At 49.9% G+C, this 5574-nt stretch overlaps 1 long non-coding RNA gene across 1 annotated transcript in view; it reads left to right on the plus strand.

Moving 5' to 3' along the window:
- Nucleotides 1-4780, plus strand: part of LOC116528825 — a 9710-nt gene extending 4930 nt beyond the window's left edge. Inside the window, exons 2-3 of the long non-coding RNA XR_004259221.1 lie at nt 4019-4025; nt 4403-4780. This is a non-coding gene — a long non-coding RNA (uncharacterized LOC116528825). The remainder of the gene's footprint in view (nt 1-4018; nt 4026-4402) is intronic.
- The last annotated feature ends 794 nt before the right edge of the window (nt 4781-5574 follow it).

Below are 5574 nucleotides of genomic sequence, written 5' to 3' on the forward strand. Positions count from 1 at the left end.
GCAGCGTGGCTGGGACATCAGCGTGAAGAGGAGTGGAGGAACTGCAGCGTGGCTAGGGCATGGACATGAAGAGGAGTGGAGGAACTGCAGCGTGGCTGGGGCATTGACATGAGAAGAAGGGGTGTGTCAAGGGTGGAGACTGGAAGGATGGTGCCCTAGATGGTGGAGGGCTGGTGAGGTCGGCAGGCGTGACAGATAATTCGTTGTCCACTGGGCTTGGTTATAGCATCAGATGTCTGGTCATTCATCCGCCTAGGCATGGCTAAAATGGTATTTTTTAGATGAGATGATCATTTAAATCAGTTGACTTAGCGTAAAGGGGATTGCCCTCCATAATGTGGGCCTCATCCAGTCAGGTGAAGGACCAAGAGAAAAGACAGACCTCCCCGGAGGAAGTCAGGCTTCAGCTGCAGGTGGCCTTCGGAGCTGAGCTGTAGCTCTTCCCTGGCCTCCGGCCTGCCTGCCTGCCTAGCACGTCTTGAACTTGCCAACCTCTACAATCACATGGACCAATCCTTAAAATCTCCATCACACATACACACACACACACTCTCTCTCTCTCTCTCCCCACCTTTCTCTCTCTGAAGGGCCCTAATGCATGTAGTTGGTGACCCCCGTGAGAAGGAGGGTTGGCTTCTGAATGGCAGGAGTCGGGGAGTGGAGGGTGATGACCTGACCCTGGAATTTGGAGTGAGGTGAGCAGTCATTCCTCACCTGCTGCAGGGGCTCTGAGGGAGTGAGCAGCAGGGGGAGGCAGATGCCTGGCAGAGAGCCAGCCCAAAGAGCCCAGCAGGAGGAAGGAAGGGGAATGATGGGTGAAGGGAGACACACCTGCTGGAGGTACTCAGGAAGCCAGCTGTGAGGACAGCAGACACTGCCACCGGCATCCTGGGGTCACACGTTTGTCTTCACTGCTCAGGGTTTTGTGTGATGTGGGCAGGAAGCCTCTTTCAGGGAGCAGGTAGGATGTGGTGTCTTGATGTCCTGGGGACCAAAGTGTGGGAGATGAAGCACTGGGGGTCTCACATGGTCTCTTCGGCTCAGAGTGTAACTGACAACTCCATTTGCCTGATGGAGAAACTGAGGCCAGGAGGAATGATGTGGCATGTGTGGGGCCACAGGGCAGCAGCTCCCATGGACACCAGGAGCCCTGATGCCCCAGCTCACACTCTTGGTCACGCAACACTCGGCCTCCCCGTGTGGGATTCTGCCACATCCAGAGGGGAGAGAAGGAGAAGCAGCTCAATTTACAGAAAGGACATGGCTGGGACCAGGTGGGCACCAGCCCCACAGCCTGAGCTTGTTTCTGCTGCTTGGAGATGCTGGGGAGTCTCATCATTGCTCATGTCTGATCATGTTCCAGTTTTTATCTCTGAAACCAAACCTTGTGTTGCCTCCTGAGAAATTCTAACTGTGGAAGGATTGATACCAGCCTCTGAATTAATGGTGGGAACAGGGCGGTGACGAGGCTTTCCAGGTGGGTGTGATCACCTGGAATGCCTGGTGCTACCACAGCCTCTTGCGCTTGGGGCAGTGCTCTTCTGGCTGGGGATGGAGTGACTCGTGGCTGTTCTGATGGCTGGAGGACGCCTCCCTCCCACTTCCCCTTTTCCGCTCAGCACCCTCAGAATGCACCTTGAGGTACACCTGCCAGGCCAGGCGCCACTCACTGCTGCAGGCCTTGTGCACAGAAGGAGGAGCGCAGTGGAGACTCCTGGGCCCTCCTGGCGTGTGGTTTGTTGTGGGGTTGCCAGTCCAGAATGCATCACAATGGCGCGTTGTCTCTGGGTTGTGGCAAGATGGTTTTTTGCACCGTATTCTGCCCAGTTGAATAATTTCTCTAGAACAGCGAAGTACACCCTTTACTTATTCCTCTAACACTTAGCATGGTACCTTGGGTTTAACTGACGCTTAAGAAACTTTGAGCGATGGTGATTCATGAGGCTGGCCCACACGCAGGTGGCAGGGACAGGTGTGATGGGTGTCTTTTGCCCTCCACCCAGGTGGTCCCTCCTTGATAATTATTGGATGTGCTTCTGTCCATCAGGAAGAGCCCCTTGTCCTTGGAACATCCGGTCCTTCCCTTGCTCTTCAGACATGAGTGGCTCTCGTGGCCCTGGCATGGCTTCCTGAATTCCTGCCACTGGGCGAGTTCAGATGTGCCCCCTCGGCATGCCTGACGCCAGCCTCAGCGCCCTCAGCCACCTCCTTCCTCCCAGCTCGGTGTTCCAGGCTCCTTTTACCTGTGTCCTTGGCCCCTCCCCGCACCCACAGGAAGGCCCTCCCCTCTCTCTTCTACATCTCCCAACTTTCACTCTGCTCCCGGCGAAGGATGCACATCCATGTCACAGTGTATTTCTCTCCTAGTACTGACATGATCATGCTTTCCTAACCTCCCAGCTAATTAACTCCATGAGCCCAGGAATGTCCTTCTCATCTTGTCTGTTCCATATTTTTGCACATAGCTGATGTTCCTGGCCAGTTGGGTTTGATGGGCTAGTTTGAGAGCAGATATGGCTTCTCAGGACTCCACTCTGGCTACAGCTAGTGCAAATGCCGAGTATGGTCATAGGCCAAGGACGCTGGAAGGCGTTCTTCCTCTGTGGCTCAGTTTGTGGTCTGCATTTTGTGTCTGGCCCTTTAAGAAGAGTAGTTGGGAATCTTTGATGGATACTGGCTGGACAAAAACCTGGATATTTGTGGAATATTTGCATCATTCTAGACAATTTGTCATAGACATGTATCTATTCTATCATCTATTAAATGAGAAAATGACATTAGCATGTGAGCGAGAGAGGCCTCAGAAGAGATGAATTTAATAGTGAATGAACTCAACCGTGCAGAAACATCTCAGCTCAGGGTGGCTCAGAGGGAAAATCTGTCTTTGTGCCTCAAGCCTTCACTGTCTGTACAGAATTTTTCCATTGCTGAAATATTTTATTCTTGTAAGGTAACTCTTCTACAAAGAAATAACTGCTTTTCAAAATCCCCAATTAAGTTCTTTCTTTCTCACGCGCCGCGTGCGTGTTCACACACACACACACACACGCACACACACACACACGCACACACACACACACACACACAGTAACTGATAGCAAATGCTCAAAAATGGTCCCTTTGTTATTTTTTGTTATTACTCGGAAGTGAGAGATGGAGATGGCAGGATACACCCTGCTGTGTGGTTGCTCTGGACGCCGTGGCCAAGTGTTTACTCAGAATTGGCTGGAGGTGGACAGTGGAGTGTGGGAAGGTCTTGTTTGTGAAGGTGTGACTATCCTCACAAACCACACTCAGCCTTTTTATTCTGTGCTAATCTGTGAGTTGGATTGGAAAGATAGGACGGCTCTCTGTGGCCCAGAAGAATTAATTTAATTTCTCTGTGTGTCTACTTAATAGGCGTGGGTAATATCCCGGTCATTTGTCTAGGAAGGACAGAAGCCAGCAAGCTCCTTTTGTACATTCCGCCTGCATCCCTGATGCTAACTAACCCATATGCAAACAGAAAGAACCCTTCCTATTGTTGCCTCAGAAACAACAGAGGTCTCCGCCAGCAGCCAGCCAGCAATAGACCCAGAAGTCACTTGGATTCTGTGTTTTCTGGCACAAAACCCAACGGCACACACTCGGGCTTTGTTCTCTGTGCTTCATTTTCAGAATGTTTTATGTCTCAGTAACAATCGGGCATTCAGCAGCCGTGAGCCATGTTGCCAGTCTGTTACTCCATCTTTGATTTTTAAAATGTGCGGTAGTTTTCCAAAGATCAATATCTGACATTAGTTGCCTTGTGCAGTGGCCAAAAAAATGATAGGGCTGTGACCTTGAAGAATTTTGGACTGGCTTTTCCTGCAGACACGTCTGAGGACAAAATCTGAGAGAGGCAATCTTTCATGTCCAACCATGCGCCCTCCTCCAAATGGCGCTGCCCGGGTTTCATCAATTCAGCGAGTGAATCTTTCCTGAGAAGCTGTGTGCCAGGCACTGCACTGGGTTTGGGAACCTAAGACTCCGCAGGGAGCAGCAGGGTGAGGTGTAGTTCCAAGCAAGTCCGTCCACATGTGGCACCACAGCAGCCCACTCCCTCCCGTTTTGTCCACTTCTCTTTCTGGGACACTGTTGCAAGTTCCGTGATCTCATAACTGCTGATACTGCCCTCTGTCCCAGCATGCAGACTGTGGTCAGACTTCATGGGTCATCTCTCAATATTCTATACATGACTGCTGGAGATGCCTCTTCAGAGGCTGGATAACCTACTGCCAGTGTGCTCTCAAGAGGACAGAATCTTGCTGTTGATGGGAGGTTGCGTTAGCAGGCCTCTAAGGTCTAATGCTGATACTGTATGATTATTTTTCAAGCCACAACAGGATAGAAAAATGAGAGACATACCAAGTTCCTATTTCAGGTTCCTATTTTCCCCTTCTTGATTAAGTGTATTGATCACCCTGCAATCAATATTATGTATCTGAGTGTGTGTGTGTGTGTTATGGGGGAAAGGGGTTCTTTAAAATTTCTGCGGTTTGTGGCTTTTTCTTCCATACATTAGTTCCCACCATCGCATGCCCGGGGACCACTGCCCGGCATCATCGCACGCTGGGATCATTGGGGGAGGGTAGTGAAGCTCACCACTGTCCTTTGTTTTGGAGATTCTTATTTTTGCATAAGTAGTCCATCCTATACAGATAGCTGACTACCTGTATTTCCCTTTCCTCTATGGCTGCAGGTGTGAATAAGCTGCATCTCCCCATTGGTAAACAGTAATAAACAAAATTTTAAAAAATGGAAAAAAAAAAGCCTAGCATTGTTCCTAGAGCATACCAAACACTCCCTAGAGTGGTACTGTTATCATCATAATTATTGCACACAAAATATTTCAGTGATTTCTCTCTTCCCTTTCATTGTCATAGAGTCTGTTCTCTGATTTCCAACCTTCTACTTATGAATTTCAAAAGAAAAGGGGTCTTCTCTTAGCTGGCATCTCCCACAGTGTATTAGGCAAAATTGGCAGTTAAATATTCATTGAACACAGCCCTTATGCACCACACATATCTAGAAGGTAATTTTTAGGGACCTGTGTTGTGCCATACACTGTAGAGACCTGAGAGGCCTGAGGAAGAAGGCACTGCTTCTGGGAGCACATCATGCAAGCTTGCGTTCGTGGACCCGCTTTGCTTTGCCAGGCCCCTTCTAAGGCCTTTCATTAAAACCACTTTTGTGCCAGGACAAGTAGTTACAAGGAGGGTACAGGTGATGCTTTCAGACTTGGTCCTACAGTGGGCACTGCTGCCTAGCAGAGTGTGAGTGTGAGGCTCTCACAGCGTGTGGCTGCTTCCCCAGGGGTAAGATAAGATGGGTGAAGCCCATACCCCAGCTGGCAGTCACGGGCACATGGCTGGATCCCAGTACACTTCCCTCCTGATATGGTTTGGCTTTGTGTCCCCACCCAAATCTCATGTTGAATTGCAATTCCCAGTGCTGATGGAGGGACCTGGTAGGTGACAAGATTAGGGGGATGGATGTCCCCCTTGCTGTCCTTGGGATGTGTTCCCATGAGATCTGGTTGTTTGAAAATGTGCA

Source organism: Sapajus apella, unplaced genomic scaffold, assembly GCF_009761245.1.
Source record: "Sapajus apella isolate SASKATOON/1434 unplaced genomic scaffold, GSC_monkey_1.0 scaffold60, whole genome shotgun sequence".
Lineage (NCBI taxonomy): Eukaryota > Metazoa > Chordata > Mammalia > Primates > Cebidae > Sapajus > Sapajus apella.